The following is a 22,863-nucleotide window of genomic DNA, read 5'->3' on the forward strand; positions in this document are numbered from 1 at the left end:
TGTCATATATATTGATTGTCCTTTTTGATATTTTATTTACAGTATATAATATACATTCGGTGTAATTTTTGATATTTTATGTACAGTATATTAAATATAATTACTGTAGTTTTTGATATTTTATTTACAGTATATAAAATGTATTTGGTGTTCTTTCAGTTAATATTATATGCACAATATATGAAATATATTTACTGTACTTTTTGATATTTTATGTACAGTATATAAGATACATTTGGTGTCCTTTTGAAATTTATGTAAATTATATAATACATATTTGGTGTAGTTTTGATATTTTACATAGGGTGTGTCATATATATTGACTGTCCTTTTTGATATTTTATTTACAGTATATAATATACATTCGGTGTAATTTTTGATATTTTATGTACAGTATATTAAATATAATTACTGTAATATTTGATAGTTTATTTAGAGTTTATATAACACATATTTGGAGTACTTTGTGATATTTTATGTACAGTATGTACTATATATTTACTGTACTTTTTGATATTTTATTTACAGTATATAAAATGTATTTGGTGTACTTTCAGTTAATATTATATGCACAATATATGAAATATATTTACTGTACTTTTTGATATTTTATGTACAGTATATAAGATACATTTGGTGTCATTTTCATATTTTATGTTAATTATATAATACATATTTGTTGTAGTTTTTGATATTTTACATAGGGTTTGTCATATATATTGACTGTCTTTTTGATATTTTATTTAGAGTATATAATATACATTTGGTGTAATTTTTGATATTTTACATACAGTATATTAAATATAATTACTGTAGTTTTTGATAGTTTACAGTATATATAACACATATTTGGTGTACTTTTAGATATTTTATGTACATTATGTAATATATATTTACTGTACTTTTTGATATTTTATTTACAGTATATAAAATGTATTTGGTGTACTTTCAGTTAATATTATATGTACAATATATGAAATATATTTACTGTACTTATTGATATTTTATGTACAGTATATAAGATATATTTGGTGTCCTTTTGATATTTTATGTAAATTATATAATACGTATTTGGTGTAGTTTTTGATATTTTACATAAGGTGTGTCATATAAATTGACTGTCTTTTTGATATTTTACTTAGAGTATATAATATACATTTGGTGTAATTTTTGATATTTTATGTACAGTATATGAAATATAATTACTGTAGTTTTTGATAGTTTATTTACAGTATATATAACACATATTTGGTGTACTTTTTGATATTTTATATACAGTATGTAATATATATTTACTGTACTTTTCATATTTTATTTACAGTATATAAAATGTATTTGGTGTACTTTTAGCTAATATTATATGTACAATATATGAAATATATTTACTGTACTTTTTGATATTTTATGTAAAGTATATAAGATATATTTGGTGTCCTTTTGATATTTTATGTAAATTATATAATACATATTTGGTGTAGTTTTTGATATTTTACATAGGGTGTGTCACATATATTGACTGTACTTTTTGATATTTTATTTACAGTATATAATATACATTTGGTGTAATTTTTGATATTTTATGTACAGTATATTAAATATAATTACTGTAGTTTTTGATAGTTTATTTACAGTATATATAACACATATTTGGTGTACTTTTTGATATTTTATGTATAGTATGTAATATATATTTACTGTACTTTTTCATATTATATTTACAGTATATAAAATGTATTTGGTGTTCTTTTAGTTAATATTATATGTACAATATATGAAATATATTTACTGTACTTTTTGATATTTTATGTACAGTATATAAGATACATTTGGTGTCCTTTTGATATTTTATGTAAATTATATAATACATACTTGGTGTAGTTTTTGATATTTTACATAGGGTGTATAGTGTATATTTATTGTCCTTATTGATATATTGTTTACTGTATATAAGATACATTTGGTGTAATTTTTGATATTTTATGTACAATATATTAAATATAACTACTGTAGTTTTTGATAGTTTATTTACAGTATATATAACACATATTTGGTGTACTTTTTGATATTTTATGTACAGTATGTAATATATATTTACTGTAATTTTGATTTTTTATTTACAGTATATAAAATGTATTTGGTGAACTTTTAGTTAATATTATATGTACAATATATGAAATATATTTACTGTACTTTTTGATATTTTATGTACAGTATATAAGATATATTTGGTGTCCTTTTGATGTTTCCTGTAAATTATATAATATATATTTGGTGTAGGTTTTGAGATTTTACATAGGGTGTGTAGAATATATTAACTATCCTTTTTGATATTTTATTTACAGTACATAATATACATTTGGTGTAATTTTTCATATTTTATGTACAGTATATTAAATATAATTACTCTAGTATTTGATAGTTTATTTACAGTATATATAACATATATTTAGTTTACTTTTTGATATTTTATGCACAGTATGTAATATATATTTACTGTACTTTTTGATATTTTGTTTACAGTATGTAAAATGAGTTTTGTGTACTTTAATTAATATTATATGTAGAATATATGAAATATATTTACTGTACTTTTTGATATTTTATGTACAGTATATAAGATATATTTGGTGTCCTTTTGATATTTCATGTAAATTATATTATATATTTGGTGTAGTTTTTTATATTTTACATAGGGTGTGTAGTATATATTTACTGTCTTTTTGATATTTTATTTACAGTTTATAGTATACATGTGGTGTAATTTTTGATATTTTATGTACACTATATTAAATATAATTAGTGTAGTTTTTGACAGCTTATTTACGGTATATATAACACATATTTGGTGTACTTTTTGATATTTTATGTATACTATGTAATATATATGTACTGAATTTTAGATTTTTTATTTACAGTATATTAAATGTATTTGGTGTACTTTTAGTTAATATTATATGTACAATATATGAAATATATTTACTGTACTTTTTGATATTTTATGTACAGTATATGAGATATATTTGGTGTCCTTTTCATATTTCATATAAATTATATAATAGATATTTGGTGTAGTTTTTGAGATTTTACATAGGGTGTGTAGTATATATTTACTGTCTTTTTCATATTTTATTTACAGTATATACTATACATTTGGTGTATTTTTTGATATTTTTGTACAGTATATTAAATATAATTACTGTATCATTTGACAGTTTATTTACAGTATATATAACACATATTTGGTGTACTTCTTGATATTTTACGTACAGTATGTAATATATATTTACTGTACTTTTTGATATATTATTTACAGTATATAAAATGTATTTGGTGTACTTTTAGTTAATATTATATGTACAATATATGAAATATATTTACTGTACTTTTTGATATTTTATGTACAGAATATAAGATATACTTGGTGTCCTTTTGATATTTCATGTAAATTATAAAATTTATATTTGTTGTAGTTTTTGATATTTTACATAGGGTGTGTCATACATATTTACTGTCCTTTTTGATATTTTATTTACAGTATATAATATTTATTTGGTGTAATTTTTGATATTTTATGTACAGTATATTAAATATAATTACTGTAGTTTTGATAGTGTATTTACAATATATATCACACATATTTGGTTTACTTTTTGATATTTTATGTACAGTATGTAATATATATTTACTGAACTTTTTGATATTTTATTTACACTATTTAAAATGTATGTGGTGTACTTTTAGTAAATATTATATGTACAATATATGAAATATATTTACTGTACATTTTCATATTTTATGTACAGAATGTAAGATATATTTGGTGTCCTTTTGATATTTTATGTAAATTATATAATATATATTTGGTGTAGTTTTTGATATTTTACATAGATTGTAATATATATTTACTGTCCTTTTTGATATTTGATTTACAGTATATAATATACATTTGGTGCAATTGTTGATATTTTATGTACAGTATATTAAATATAATTAGTGTAGTTTTTGATAGTTTATTTACAGTATATATAACACATATTTGGTGTACTTTTTGACATTTTATGTACATTATGTAATATATTTACTGTACTTTTTGATATATTATTTACAGTATATAAAATGTATTTGGTATACATTTAGTTAATATTATATGTACAATATTTGAAATATATTTACTGTACTTTTTGATATTTTATGTACAGTATTTAAGATATATTTGGTGTCCTATTTATATTTCATATAAATTATATAATATATATTTGGTGTAGTTTTTGATATTTTTCATAGGGTGTGAAGTATATATTTACTGTCTTTTTGATATTTTATTTACAGTATATAATATACATTTGGTGTATTTTTTGATATTTTATGTACAGTATATTAAATATAATTACTGTAGTTTTTGATAGTTTACTTACAGTACATATAACATATATTTGGTGTACTTTTTGATATTTTATGTACAGTATGTAATATATTTACTGTACTTTTTGATATATTATTTACAGTATGGAAAATATATTTGGTACACGTTTAGTTAATATTATATGTACAATATTTGAAATATATTTACTGTAATTTTTGATATTTCATGTACAGTATATAAGATATATTTGGTGTCCTTTTGATATTTTATGTAAATTATATAATATATATTTGGTGTAGTTTTTGATATTTTACAAAGGGTGTGTAGTATATATCTGCTGTCTTTTTAATATTTTATTTACATTATACAATATACGTTTGGTGCAATTTTTGATATTTTATGTACAGTATATTAAATATATTTAGTGTAGTTTTTGTTAGCTTATTTTCGGTATATATAACACATATTTGGTGTATTTTTTGATATTTTATGTACAGTATATTAATACAGTATATAATAGACATTTGGTGTATTTTTTGATATTTTATGTGCAGTATATTAAATATAATTACTGTATTATTTGATAGTTTATTTACAGTATATATAACACATATTTGCTGTACTTTTTGATATTTTATGTACAGTATGTAATATATTTACTGTTCTTTTTGATATATTATTTACAGTATATAAAATGTATTTGGTGTAGTTTTAGTTAATATTATATGTACCATTTATGAAATATATTTACTGTACTTTTTGATAGTTTATGTACAGAATATAAGATATATTTAGTGTCCTTTTGATATTTCATGTAAATTGTATAATATATATTTGATGTAGTTTTTGATATTTTACATAGGGTGTGTCATATATATTTACTGTCCTTTTTGATATTTTATTTACAGTATATAACATTCATTTGGTGTAATTTTTGATATTTTATATACAGTATATTAAATATAATTACTGTAGTTTTTGATAGCTTATTTACGGTATATATAACACATATTTGGTGTACTTTTTGACATTTTATGTACACTCTGTAACATATATTTACTGTATTTTTGATTTTTTATTTACAGTATATAAAATATATTTGGTGTACTTTTAGTTAATATTATATGTACACTATATGAAATACATTTACTGTACTTTTTGATATTTTATGTACAGTATATAAGATATATCTGGTGTCCTTTTGAAATTTCATGTAAATTATATAATATATATTTGGTGTAGTTTTTGATATTTTACATAGGGTGTGTAGTATATATTTACTGTCCTTTTTGATATTTTATTTACAGTATATAATATACATTTGGTGTAATTTTTGATATTTTATGTACATTATATTAAATATAATTACTGTAGTTTTTGATAGTTTATTTACAGTATATAGAACACATATTTGGTGTACTTTTTGATATTTAATGTACAGTATGTAATATATTAACTGTACTTTTTAATATATTATTTACAGTATATAAAATGTATTTGGTATACATTTAGTTAATATTATATGTACAATATTTGAAATATATTTACTGTACTTTTTGATATTTTATGTACAGTATATAAGATATATTTGGTGTCCTATTGTTATTTCATGTAAATTATATTATATATTTGCTGTAGTTTTTGATATTTTACATAGGGTGTGTAGTATATATTTACTGTCCTTTTTGATATTTTAATTACATTTTATAGTATACATTTGGTGTAGTTTTTGATATTTTATGTACAGTATATTAAATATAATTAGTGTAGATTTTGATAGCTTATTTTCGGTATATATAACACATATTTGCTGTACTTTTTGATATTTTATGTACACTATGTAATATATATTTACTGTATTTTTGATTTTTTATTTACAGTATATAAAATGTATTTGGTGTACTTTCAGTTAATATTATATGTACAATATATGAAATATATTTACTGTACTTTTTGATATTTTATGTACAGTATATAAGATATATTTTGTGTCCTTTTGATATTTTATGTAAATTATAAAATATATATTTGGTGTAGTTTTTGATATTTTACATAGGGTGTGTTGTATATATCTACTGTCTTTATAACATTTTATTTACAGTATACAATATACATTTGGTGTAATTTTTGATATTTTATGTACAGTATATTAAATATAATTACTGTAGTTTTTGATAGTTTATTTACAGTATATATAACACATATTTGGTGTGCTTTTTCATATTTTATGTAGAGTATGTAATATATTTACTGTACTTTTTGATATGTTATTTACAGTATATAAAATGTATTTGGTGTACTTTTAGTTAATATTATATGTACAATATATGAAATATATTTACTGTACTTTTTGATATTTTATGTACAATATATAAGATATATTTGGTGTCCTTTTTATATTTCATGTAAATTATATAATATATATTTGGTGTAGTTTTTGATATTTTTCATAGGGTGTGTAGTATATATTTACTGTCTTTTTGATATTTTATTTACAGTATACAATATACATTTGGTGTAATTTTTGATATTTAATATACAGTATATTAAATATAATTAGTGTAGTTTTTGACAGATTATTTAAGGTATATATAAAACATATTTGGTGTAATTTTTGATATTTTATGTACAGTATGTTATATATTTACTGTAATTTTTGATATAGTGTTTACAGTATATAAAATGCATTTGGTGTACTTTTAGTTAATATTATATGTACAATATTTGAAATATATTTACTGTACTTTTTGATATTTTATGTACTGTATATAAGATATATTTAGTGTCCTTTTGATATTTCATGTAAATTATATAATATATATTTGGTGTAGTTTTTGATATTTTACATAGGGGGTGTGGTATATATTTACTGTCTTTTTGATATTTTATTTACAGTATATAATATACATTTGTGTAATTTTTGATATTTTATGTACAGTATATTAAATATAATTACTGTAGTTTTTGATAGTTTATTTACAGTATATATAACACATATTTGGTGTACTTTTTGATATTTTATGTACGGTATGTAATATATTTACTGTACTTTTCGATATTTTATGTACAATATATAAGATATGTTTGGTGTCCTTTTTATATTTCATGTAAATTATATAATATATATTTGGCGTAGTTTTTGATATTTTACATAGGGTGTGTAGTATATATTTACTGTCTTTTTGATATTTTATTTACAGTATACAATATATATTTGGTGCAATTTTTGATATTTTATGTACAGTATATTAAACATAATTACTGTAGTTTTTTATAGCTTATTTAAAGTATATATAAAAGATAATTGGTGTAATATTATATGTATAATATATGAAATATATTTACTGTACTTTTTGATACTATATGTACAGTATATAAGATATATTTGGTGTCCTTTTGATATTTTATGTAAATTATAGAATATATATTTGGTTTAGTTTTTGATATTTTACATAGAGTGTAATACATATTTACTGTACATTTTGATATTTTATTTACAGTATATAAAATACATTTGTTGTAATTTTTGATATTTTATGTACAGTATAATAAAGATAATTACTGTAGTGTTTGATAGTTTATTTACAGTTCATATAACACATATTTGGTGTACTTTTTGATATTTTATGTATAGTATGTGATATATAGTTACTGTACTTTTTGATATTTTATTTACAGTATAAAAAATGTATTTGGTGTACTTTTAGTTAATATTATATGTACAATATATGAAATATATTTACTGTACTTTTTGATATTTTATGTACAGTATATAAGATATATTTGCTGTCCCTTTGATATTTCATGTAAATTATATAATATATATTTGGTGTAGTTTTTGATATTTTACATAAGGTGTGTAGTATATATTTACTGTTATTTTTGATATGTTATTTACAGTATACAATATACATTTGGTGTAATTTTTGATATTTTATGTACATTATATTTAATATATTTACTGTAGTTTTTGATAGTTTATTTACAGTATATATAACACATATTTGGTGTACTTTTTGATATTTTATGTACATTATGTAATATATTTACTGTATTTTTGATATATTATTTACTGTATATAAAATGTATTTGGTATACTTTTAGTTAACATTGTATGTACATTATATGAAATATATTTACTGTACTTTTTGATATTTTATGTACAGTATATAAGATATATTTTGTGTCCTTTTGATATTTTATGTAAATTATATGATATATATTTGGTGTAGTTTTTGATATTTTACATAGGGTGTGTAGTATATATTTACTGTCCTTTTTGATATTTTATTTACATTATATAGTATACATTTGGTGTAATTTTTGATATTTTATGTACAGTATATTAAATATAATTACTGTAGTTTTTGATAGTTTATTTATAGTATATATAACACATATTTGGTGTACTTTTTGATATTTTATGTATAGTATGTAATATATTTACTGTACTTTGATATATTATTTACGGTATATAAAATGTATTTGGTGTAGTTTTAGTTAATATTATATGTGCAATATATGAAATATATTTACTGTACTTTTTGATATTTTATGTACAGTATATAAGATATATTTGGTGTCCTTATGATATTTCATGTAAATTATATAATATATATTTGGTGTGGTTTTTGATATTTTACATAGGGTGTGTAGTATGCATTTACTGTCTTTTTCATATTTTATTTACACTATATAATATACATTTGGTGTATTTTTTGATATTTTATGTACAGTATATTAAATATAATTAATGTATTTTTTGATAGATTATTTACTGTATATATAACACATATTTGGTGTACTTTTTGATATTTTATGTGCAGTATGTAATATATTTACTGAAATTTTTGATATTTTATTTACACTATTTAAAATGTATGTGGTGTACTTTTCGTTAATATTATATGTTCAATATATGAAATATATTTACTGTACTTTTTGATATTTTATGTACAGTATATAAGATATATTTGGTGTCCTTTTGATATTTCATGTAAATTATATAATATATATTTGGTGTTGTTTTTGATATTTTACATAGGGTGTGTAGTATATATTTACTGTCTTTTTGATATTTTCTTTACAGTATATAATATACATTTGGTGTAATTTTTGATATTTTATATATACTATATCAAATATACTTACTGTAGTTTTTGATAGTTTATTTACAGTATATATAACACATATTTGGTATAGTTTTTGATATTTAATGTACAGTATGAAATATATATTTACTGTATTTTTGATATATTATTTACAGTATATAAAATGTATTTGGTGTAGTTTTAGTTAATATTATATGTACAACATATGAAATATATTTACTGTACTTTTTGATATTTTATGTACAGTGTATAAGATATATTTGGTGGCTTTTTGTTATTTTATGTAAATTATATAATATATATTTGGTGTAGTTTTTGATATTTTACATGGGGTGTGTAATATATATTTACTGTACTTTTTGATATTTTATTTACAGTGTATAATATATATATGGTTTAATTTTTGATATTTTATGTACAGTATATTAAATATAATTACGGTAGTTTTTTATAGTTTATTTACAGTATATATAAAACATATTTGGTGTACTTTTTGATATTATATGTACAGTATGTAATATAAATTTCCTGTAATTTTTGATATTTTATTTGCAGTATATAATATGTATTTGGTGTACTTTTAGTTAATATTATATGTACAATATATGAAATATATTTACTGTACTTTTTTCTATTTTATGTACATTATATAATATGTATTTGGTGTCCTTTTGATATTTCATGTAAATTATATAATATATATTTGCTGTAGTTTTTGATATTTTACATAGGGTGTGTCATATATATTTACTGTAATTTTTGATATTTTATTTACAGTATAAAATATACATTTGGTGTACTTTTTGATATTTTATGTACAGTATATTAAATATAATTACTGCAGTTTTTGATAGTTTATTTACAGTATATATAACACATATTTGGTTTAGTTTTTGATATTTTATGTACAGTATATAATATATATTTACTGAAATTTTGATATTTTATTTACAGTATATAAAATGTATTTGGTGTACTTTTAGTTAATATTATAGGTACAATATATGAAATATATTTACTGTACTTTTTGATATATCATTTAACATTTATAATACATTTTTGGTGTAAATTTTCTTATTGTATGGACAGTATGTAATATATATTTACTGTATTTTGATATTTTAACAACAGCATATAATGTGTATTTGGTGTACTTTCAGATAATATCATATATACAGTATATAAAATATGTTTATTGTACTTTTTGATATTTTATGTGGAGTATATAACATATATTTGGCATAGATTTTGATATTTTATGTACAGTATGTAATGTATATTTAGTGAAATTTTGAAATTTCACTTACAGTATATAATGTGTATTTGGTGTACTGTTAGCAAATATTATATGTACAGTATATAAAATATATTTAATGTACATTTTATATTTTATTTAGAGTATATAATATATATATGGTGTATTTTTTGATATTTTATGTACAGTATATAAACTATATTTACTATAGTATTTGATATATTATTTACAGTATACTATATATTTCGTGTACTTTTTCATATTTTAAGTACAGATTTTAATATATATTTACTGTAATTTTGATATTTCATTTATATATATAATGTGTATTTGGTATAGTGTTCGATAATATTGTATGTACAGTGTATGAAATATATTCAATGTAGTTCTTGATATTTTATGTACAGTATGTAACATATATTTACTGTAATTTTGATATTTCATTTAGAGTATATAATGTGTATTTGGTGTACTGTTCGATAATATTATATTTACAGTATATAAAATATATTTAATATATTTCAGATATTTTATTTAGAGTATATAATTTAAAATAGGTGTAATTTTTGATTTTTATGTACAGTATATAAAATATATTTACTGTAGTTTTTGATATATTATTTAACATATACAACATATACTTGGTGCACCGTTTTATGTTTTATGTTTACTATGTAATATATATTTACTCTACTTTTTGAGATTTCATTTACAGTATATAACCTATATTTAGTGCAATTTTTTATATTTTATCTACAGTATGTAATATATATTTAAAGTAGATTTTGATATATTATTTACAGTATACAATATATATTTGATTTACTTTTTCATATTTTAAGTACAGTATGTAATATATATTTACTGTACTATTTGATATTTCATTTACAATATATACTATATATTTCGAGTAAATTTTGATATTCAATGTACAGTATGTAATATATATTTACTGTATTTTTGATATTTTAACTACAGCATATAATATGTATTTGGTGTACTTTTAGATAATATTATATATACAGTATATAAAATATATTTACTGTACATTTTGATATTTTGTTTGGAGTATATAACATATATTTGATGTACTTTTTGATATTTTGTGTACAGAATGTAATGTATGTTTATTGTATTTTTGATATTTCATTTACAGTATATAATGCGTATTTGGTATAGTGTTAGATAATATTATATGTACAGTATATAAAATATATTTAATGTATTTTTGGTATATTATTTACATTTTAAAACCTATATTTGGTGTACTATTTGATATTTTATGTACAGTATATTATATATATTTACTGTATTTTTTGTTATATTATTTACAGTATAAAATATATATTTGATGTGCTGTTTTATATTTTATGTGCGGTATGTAATATATATTTACTGTAATTTTTGATAATTCATTTACAGTATATAACATATATTTGGTGCATATAATATATATTTGGTGTACTTTTAGATAATATTACATGTACAGTATATAACATATATTTAGTGAACTTTTTGATATTTTATTTAGAGTATTTAACATATATTTGGTGTACTTTTTGATATTTGATGTACAGAAAGTGATATATATCTAGTGTAATTTTGATAATTCATTTACAGTATATAATGTGTATTTGGTGTACTGGTAGATAATATTATATGTACAGTATATAAAATATATTTAATGTACATTTTCATATTTTATTTAGAGCATATAATATATATTTGGTGTACATTTTCATATTTTATGTACACTATATAAAATATATTTTCTGTAGTATTTGATATATTATTTATAGTATAATGTATATTTGGTGTACTATTTTATATTTTATGTATATTATCTAATATATATTTACTGTACTTTCTCAAATTTCATTTACAGTATGTAATATATATTGGGTGTAAATTTTCTTATTGTATGTACAATATTTAATATAAATTTACCATACTTTTTGATATTTAAACTGCAGCATATAATATGTATTTGGTGTAGGTTTAGATAATATTATATGTACAGTATATAAAATATATTTACTGTACTTTATGATATTTTATTTGTATTATATAACATTTATTTGGTGTGATTTTGGATATTTTTTGTACAGTATGTAGTATATATTTACTGTAATTTTGATATTTCATTTAAAGTATAAAATGTGTATTTGGTGTACTGTTAGATAATATAATATGTACAGTGTATAAAATATATTTAATGTAGTTTTTGACACTTTATTTACAGTATATAAGATATATTTGGTGTAATTTTGATATTTTATGTAAAATATATAAAATATACTCACTGTAGTTTTTGATGTATTATTTACAGTAAACAATATATACTTGGTGTACTGTTTTATATTTTATGTAGAGTAATAATATATATTTACTGTACTGCTTGATAGTTTATTTAGAGGATATATAATACATATTTGGTGTACTTTTTGATATTTTATGTACAGTATATAACATATATTTACTGTACTATTTGATATTTTATTTGAACTATATAATATGTATTTGTTGTACTTTTAGATAATATTATATGTACAGTATATAAAATATATTTACTGATTTTTTTAATAATTTATGTACAGTATAGAGTATATATTTGGTGTACTTTTCATGTTTTATGCAAGGTATATAATATGTATTTTTTATACTTTTTGATATTTTAGGTAGGGTATGTAATATATATTTACTGTTATTTTTTATATTTGATGTATAGTATATAATATATATTTTGTGTACTTTTTTATATTTTATGTACAGTATGTAATATATATTTACTGTTATTTTTTATATTTGATGTATAGTATATAATATATATTTTGTGTACCTTTTTATATTTTATGTACTGTATGTAATATATATTTGCTGTACCTTTTTATATTTTATTTCAGTGTATAATATTTATTTCGTGTATTTTAGACAATATTCTATGTACAGTATGTAAAATATATTTATTGTAATTTTTGATATTTTATTTACTGTATATAATATATATTTGGTGTACTTTTTGATATTTTATGTACAGTATATAAAGTGTAATTACTGTAGTTCTTGATAGTTTATTTACGGTATATATAATACATATTTGGAGTACTTTTTGGTATTTTATGTACAGTATGTAATATATATTTACTGTACTTTTTGATGTTTTATTTACAGTACATAATATGTATTTGGTGAACTTTTAGATATTATTATATGTACAGTATATGAAATATATTTACTGTAGGTTTTGATATTTTATGTACAGTACATAATATATATTTGGTGTACATTGGATGTTTTTTGTAAATTATATAATATATATTTGGTGTAGTTTTTGATATTTTACATACAGTGTGTAATATACATTTACTGTACTTTTTGATATTTTATTTACAGTACATAATATATATTTGGTGTAATTTTTGATATTTTATGTGCAGTATATAAAATATATTAAATGTAGTTTTGATATTTTATTTACACTATATATTATATATTGGGCGTACATTTGGATAATATTATATGTGTTGTATATAAAATATGTTTGCTGCACTTTTTGATGTTTCATGTAGAGTATATAATATATATTTTGTGAACTTTAGGATATTTAATGTATGGTATGTAATATATATTTACTGTATTTTGGTATTTTATTTACAGTATATAATATGTATTTGGTGTAACTTTAGATAATATTATATGTATATTTTATAAAATGTATTTACTGTACTTTCTGACATTTTTTGTACACTATATAATATATATCTGGTGTAATTTTTGATATTTTATTTACAGTATGTTATATATATTAACTGTACTTTCTGATATTTTATTTAGAGTACATAATATATATGGTGTATTTTAGATAATATTATATGTACAGTAGGTGAAATATATTTATTGTACTTTTTCATATTTTATTTACAATATATAGCATATATTTAGTGTAGTTTTTGATATATAGAGTATACAATATATATTTGGTGAACTTTTTATATTTTATGTACAGTATGCAATATATATTTATGGTACTTTTTGATATTTCATTTACAGTATATAATATATATTTGATGTAAATTTTGATATTTTATGTACAGTATGTAACATAGATTTACCGTACTTTTTGATACTTTAACTAAAACATATAATATGTACTTGGTGTACTTTTAGAAAATATTATATGTATAGTATATAAATTTTATTTACTGCACTTTTTGATAATTTATTTGGAGTATATAAAATATATTTGGTGTAGTTTTTGATATTTTTTGTACAGTGTGTAATATAAATTTACAGTAATTTTGATATTTCATTTACAGTATATAATGTGTATTTGGTGTACTGCTAGATAATATTATATGTACAGTACATAAAATATATTTAATGTACTTTTTGATATTTTATTTACAGTACGTAATATATATTTGGTGTACTTTTTGATATTTTATGTACATTATATAAAACATATTTACTGTAGGTTTTGACATATTATTTACAGTATACCATATATATTTGGTGTACTTTTTTATACTTTATGAACATTATGTAATATATTTACTGTAATTTTTGATATTTCCTTTACAGTATATAATATATATTTGGAGTAATTTTTGATATTTCATGTACAGTATATAATATATATTTACTGCAATTTTTGATGTTTTAACTACAGCATATAACATGTATTTGGTGTATATTTGATAATATTGTATGTACAGTATTAAAAATATATTTACTGTACTTTTTGATATTTTATTAGGAGTATATAACATATATTTGGTGTACTTTTTGATAATTTATGTTCAGTATGTAATATATATTTACTGTAATTTTGATATTTCATTTAAAGGATATAATGTGTATTTGGTGTACTGTTAGATAATATGATATGTACGGTACATAAAATATATTTAATGTACTTTCTGATATTTTATGTACAGTATATAATATATATTTGGTGTACTTTTTGATTTTTATGTACAGTATTTTAAATATATGTAATGTAGTTTTTGACATATTATTTACAGTATACAATATATATTTGTTATCCTTTTTTATATTTTAGGTGCATTATGTAATATATATTTAGTGTACTTTTTTATATTTCATTTACAGTATACAATATATATTTGGTGTAATTTTTGATATTTTATGTACAGTATGTAATATATATTTACTGTACTTTTTGACTTTTTAACTACAGCATATAATATGTATTTGGTGTACTTTTAGATAATGTTATATGTACTGTATATAAAATATATTTACTGTACCTTGTGATATTTTATTTGTAGTACATGACACATATTTTGTGTGCTTTTTGATATTTTATGTACAGTATGTAATAAATATTTACTGTAATTTTGATATTTCATTTACAGAATATAATGTGTATTAGGTGTACTGTTAGATAATATTATATGTACAGTACATAAAATATATTTAATGTAATTTTTATATTTTATTTACAGTATGTAATATATATTTGGTGCACTTTTTGATATTTTATCAACAGTATATAAAATATATTTAGTGTAGTTTTTGACATATTATTTACAGTATACTATATATTTGGTGTTCTTTTTTATACTTTATGTACAGTATGTAATATATATTTACTGTACTTTTTGATATTTCTTTGCAGTATATAAAATATGTTTGGTGTAATTTTTGATATTTTATGTACAGTATGTAATATATATTTACTGTACTTTTTGATATTTTCACTACAGCATATAATATGTATTTGGTGTAATTTTGATAATATTATATGTACAGTATATAGAATATATTTACTGTAATTTTTGATATTTTTTTGGAGAATATGACATATATTTGGTGTGCTTTTTGATAATTTATGTGCAGTATGAAATATATATATACTGTAATTTTGATATTTCATTTACAGAATATATTGTGTATTATAAAGATATCTGTATAAATAATATTTATCTGTTTATACACATATCTGTATAAATAATATTCATATGTTTCTACAGGTGTCTTTATAAATAATATTTTTATGTTTATACAGATAACTGTATAAATATTTATTTGTTTATACAAATATCTACATAAAAAATATTTATAAGTTTATTCTGATATCTGTATAAATAATATTTATATGTTTATACAGATATCTGTGTAAATAATATGTATATGTTTACAGAGATATCTGTATAAATAATAATTTTATATTTATACGTATATCTCTATAAATAATATTTACATGTTTATACAGATATCGGTATAAATAAAATTTATATGTTTCTACAGATAACTGAATAAATAATTATGCCTTTATACAGGTATATGTATAAATACTTATATGTTTATACAGATATCTGTAAAAATATTTATATGTTTATACAGATATCTGTATATATATTTACATGTTCATAAACATATCTGTGAAAATATTTATATGTTTATACAGATATCTGAATAAATAATATTTATATGTTAATACAGATATCTGTATCAATATTTATGTTTACATAGATATCTGTATAAATAGCATGTATACGTTTATACAGATATAAGTATAAGTAATATTTATATGTCTTTACTGATATATTTATACAGATATCTTTATAGATAATATTTATATGTTTATACAGATATCTTTATAGATAATATTTATATGTTTATACAGATAACTCTATATTTATATGTCTATACAGATATCTGTATAAATAATATTTATATGTTTATACAGATATCTGTATAAATATTTATATGTTTATACAGATATCTTTATATATATTTATATGTTTACACATATATCGGGATAGATATTTAAAGGTTTATACCGATATCTATATAAATACTATTTATATGTTCATATAGATGTCTGCAAAAGTAATATTTATAAGTTTATAAAGATAACAGGGTAAATTATACTTATAATTAATACAGATAACTGTGTAAATGTTTATATGTTAATACAGATATCTGTATAAATATTTATATGTTTACAAAAATAAGTGTATGAATGATATTTATACGCTTATACAGGTATCTGTAGAAATAATATTTATATGTCTTTACAGATATCTGTATAAATAATATTCATATGTCTTTACAGATATCTGTATAAATACTATTTATATGTTAATACAGATATCTGTATAAATAATATTTATATTTTTATGAAGATATCTGTATAAATAATATTTATATGTTTATAGAGGTACCCCTATAAATAATATTTATAAGTTTATACAGATATCTGTATAAAAATTTATCTTTATACAGATATCTGTATATATATTTACATCTTTATACAGATATCTGTTTAAAGATTTATATATTTAAACAGATATCTGTATATATAATATTTATACTTTTAAACACATATGTGTGTAAATAATATTTATATGTTTATACAGATATCTGTATCAAGAATATTTATGTGTATATAAAGGTATCTGTATAAGTAATATTTATAAGTTTATACCGATATCTGTGTTAATATTTGTATGTTTATGCAGATATCTGTATAAATATTTATATGTTCATATAGATATCTGTATAAATAATATTCAAATGTTTATACAGATAACTGTATAAATAATATTTATATGTCTTTACTGATATCTGTATAAATAATATTTAAACCTTTATACAGGTACCTGTAGAAATCATGTTTATATGTCTTTACAGATATCTGTATAAATATTTATATGTTTATACAGAGATCTGTATAAATAATATTTATATGTTTATAGAGATATCTGTATAAATAATATTTATATGTTTATACAGATATCTCTATAAAGAATATTTACACGTTTATAAAGATATCTCTATAAATAATATTTATATGTTAATACAGATATCTGTATAAATAATATGTATGTTTATAAAGATAATTAAATAAATATTTATATGTCTACACAGATATCTTTATAAATAATATTTATATGTTTATACAGATATTTGTATTAATATTTATATGTTCATAAAGATATCTCTATAAATATTGACATGTTGGTGCAGATATCTGTATACATATTCACATGATTATACAGATAACCGTATAAATATTTATATGTTTATACCGATATCTGTATAATTAATATTTATATGTTTATACAGATACCTTCATAAATAATATTTATATGTTTGTACAGATATCTGTATTAAGAATATTTATATGTTTATACCGATATCTGTATAAATTATATTTATTTGTTTATGTAGATATCTGTATAAAAAATATTTATATGTTTATACAGATAACTGCATAAATATTTATATGTCTATTCAGATATCTGTATAAATAATATTTACATGTTTATACAGTTCTCTATATAAATATTTATATGTATATATGATTATCTGTATACATATTTATATGTTTATACAGATATCTGTATAAATGATATTTATATGTTCATACAGGTATCTGTATATATTGTTATATGTTTATACAGATATGTGTATAAATAATATTTATAGGTTTATACAGATATCTGTATAAATAAAATTTATATGTTTATAATGATATCTGTATGAATAATTATATATTAATACAGGTATCTGTATAAATACTTATATGTATGTAGAGATATCTGTAAAAATATTCCTTTATTTATACATATAACTGTATAAATAATATTTCTATGTTTACAGCTATCTGTATAAATATTTATATGTTTGTACATATATCTGTATATGTATTTATATGTTATACAGATATCTGTATAAATATTTGCATGTTTATACCAATATCTGTATAATTAATATTTATATGTTTATGCAGGTACTTCCATAAATAATAATTATATGTTTATACAGATACCTGCATAAATAATATTTATATATTTATACAGATATCTGCATATAGAATATTTATATGTTTATACAGATATTGTATACAAAATATTAATGTTTATACAGATATCTGTATAAATAATATTTATATATTTATACAGATATCTGTAAAATATTTATAGGTTTATACAAATATCTGTATAAATATATGTTTATACAGATATCTGTATAAATATTTTTATGTTTATACAGATATCTGTATAAATATTTTTATGTTTATACAGATATCTGTATAAATATTTTTATGTTTATACAGATATCTGTATAAATATTTTTATGTTTATACAGATATCTGTATAAATATTTTTATGTTTATACAGATATCTGTATAAATATTTTTATGTTTTTACAGATATCTGTATAAATATTTACATGTATATACAGATATCTGTGTAAATATTTATCTGTTTATACAGATAACTGTATCAATACTTATATATGTATATAGATATCTGTATAAATAGTATTTATATGTTTATACAGATATCTGTATAAATAATATTCACATGTGTTTACCGATTCCTGTATAAATCATACTTATATGCTTATACAGTTATCTGTATAAATAATATTTACATGTCTTTACATATATTTGTATAAATAATATTTATATGTGTATACCGATATCTGTATAAATAATATTTATATGTTTATTCCGGTATCTGTATAAATAATATTTATATGTTTATACAGATACCTGTATAAATAATATTTATATGTTTATAAAGATATGTGTAAAAATATTTATATGTTTAAACAGATATCTTTATATATATTTACATGTTCATATAGTTACCTGTATAAATATATATATGTTTATACAGATATGTGTATAAATAATATGTATATATTTATACAGATACCAGCATAAATAATATTTATATGTTTATACAGATATCTGTATAAAGAATATTTATATGTTTATACAGATATCTGTATAAAGAATATTGATATGTTTATACAAATATCTGAATAAATAATCTTTATGTGTTTATAAAGATAACTGTATAAATGAAATGTATATGTATATACAGATATACGTGTAAATATTTAAATGTTTATACAGATATCCGTATAAATATTTATATGTTTATATAGATATCTGTATAAATAATATTTATAAGTATATAAATATATCTGTATAAAAAATATTTACATGTCTTTACCGATATCTTTATAAATAATACTTACATGTTTATGCAGATACCTCTATAAATAACATTTGTATGTCTTTACAGATATCTGAATATGTAATATTTATATGTTTATACAGTTAGCTGTATATATAATATTTGTATGTTTCTACATATATCTGTAGAAATATTTTTATTTTTATATCAATATCTGTATAAACATTTATATGTTTATACAGATATCTGTGTAGGTATTTATATGTTTATAATGATATCTCTATAAACAATATGTGTTTATACAGATATCTGTTTAAATAATACTTATGTATATACAGATATAAGTATAAATAATAATTATAAGTTTATACTGATATCTGTATAAATATTTATATGTTTATGAAGATATATGTATAAATATTTATATGTTTATACAGATATCTGTATATATATTATTTATATGTTTATACAGCTATCTGTATAAATAATATGCATATATTTATGCAGATATCTGCATAAATAATATATATTTATGCAGGTATCTGTATAAATAATATTTATATGTTTATAAAGGTATCTTTATAAATAATATTTATATGTTTATACAGATATCTATTTAAATAATATTTATATGTTTATACTGATATTTGTATAAATAATATTTATATGTTTATACAGATATGTGTATAAAAGTTTATATGTTTATACAGATATCTGTGTATATATTTACATATTTATATAGATATCTGTAAAAATATTTATATGTTTATACAGATATCTGTATAAAGAATATTCATAGGTTTATACAGATACGTGCATAAATAACAATTATGTGTTTATACAGATATCTGTATAAAGAATATTTATATGTTTATACAGATATCCCTATTAATAATATTTTTATGTTTATACAGATATCTGTATTAATAATATTTATATGTTTATTAAGATATTTGTTTAAATAATATTTATATGTTTATACTGATATCTGTGTAAATATTTATATGTTTATACAGATATCCATATACATATTTATATATTTATATAGATATCAGTATAAATAATATTTATATGTTAATACAGATATCTGTATCAATATTTATGTTTACATAGATATCTGTATAAATAGCATGTATGCGTTTATACAGATATATGTATAAATAATATTTATATGTCTTTACCGATATCAGCATAAATCATATTTTTATGCTTATACAGATACCTGTATAAATTATATTTACATGCCTTTGCAGATATCTGTATCAATAATATTTGTATGTTTATACAGATATCTGCATAAATAATATTTTAATATTTATGCAGATATCAGCATAAATAATATATATATGTTTATACAGGTATCTCTATAAATAATATTTATATGTTTATACACATATCTGTGTAAGTAATATTTATTAGTTTATACAGATATCTGTATAATTAATATTTATATGTTTACACAGGTATCTGTATAAATAATATTTATATGCATATGCAGATATCTGTATAAATATTTATATGTCTATACAAATATCTGTATATATATTTACATGTTCATAAAGACATCTGTGAAAATATTTATATGTTTATACAGATATCTGAATAAATAATATTTATAGGTTTATAGAGATAGCTGTATAAATAATATTTATATCTTTATACAGATACCTGAATAAATAATTTTTATATGCTTATACAGATATCTCTATAAATAATAAGTATATGTCTTTACAGATATCTGTATAAATAATATTTCTATGTTTCTACAGATATCTGTACAAATATTTATATGTTTATACAGATATCAGTATAAATATTATGCATGTGTTTATACAGATATCTGTATAAATATTTATATGCTTATATAGATAACTGTAGAAATAATATTTATGTTTATAGAGTTATATCTATAAATAATATTTATGTTTATACAGATATAAGTGTAAATAATATTTATATGTTTAGACAGATAACTGTATAAATATGTATATGTTTATACAGATATCTGTAAACATATTTATATGTTTATACAGATAACTTTATAAATATTATTCATATGTTCATAGAGATATATGTATAAATATTTATATGTTTACATAGATATCTGTATAAATAATATTTATTTGTTTATACAGATATCTGTATCAATATTTATATATTTGTATAGAT

This window comes from Pan troglodytes, chromosome 22, assembly GCF_028858775.2.
Source record: "Pan troglodytes isolate AG18354 chromosome 22, NHGRI_mPanTro3-v2.0_pri, whole genome shotgun sequence".
Lineage (NCBI taxonomy): Eukaryota > Metazoa > Chordata > Mammalia > Primates > Hominidae > Pan > Pan troglodytes.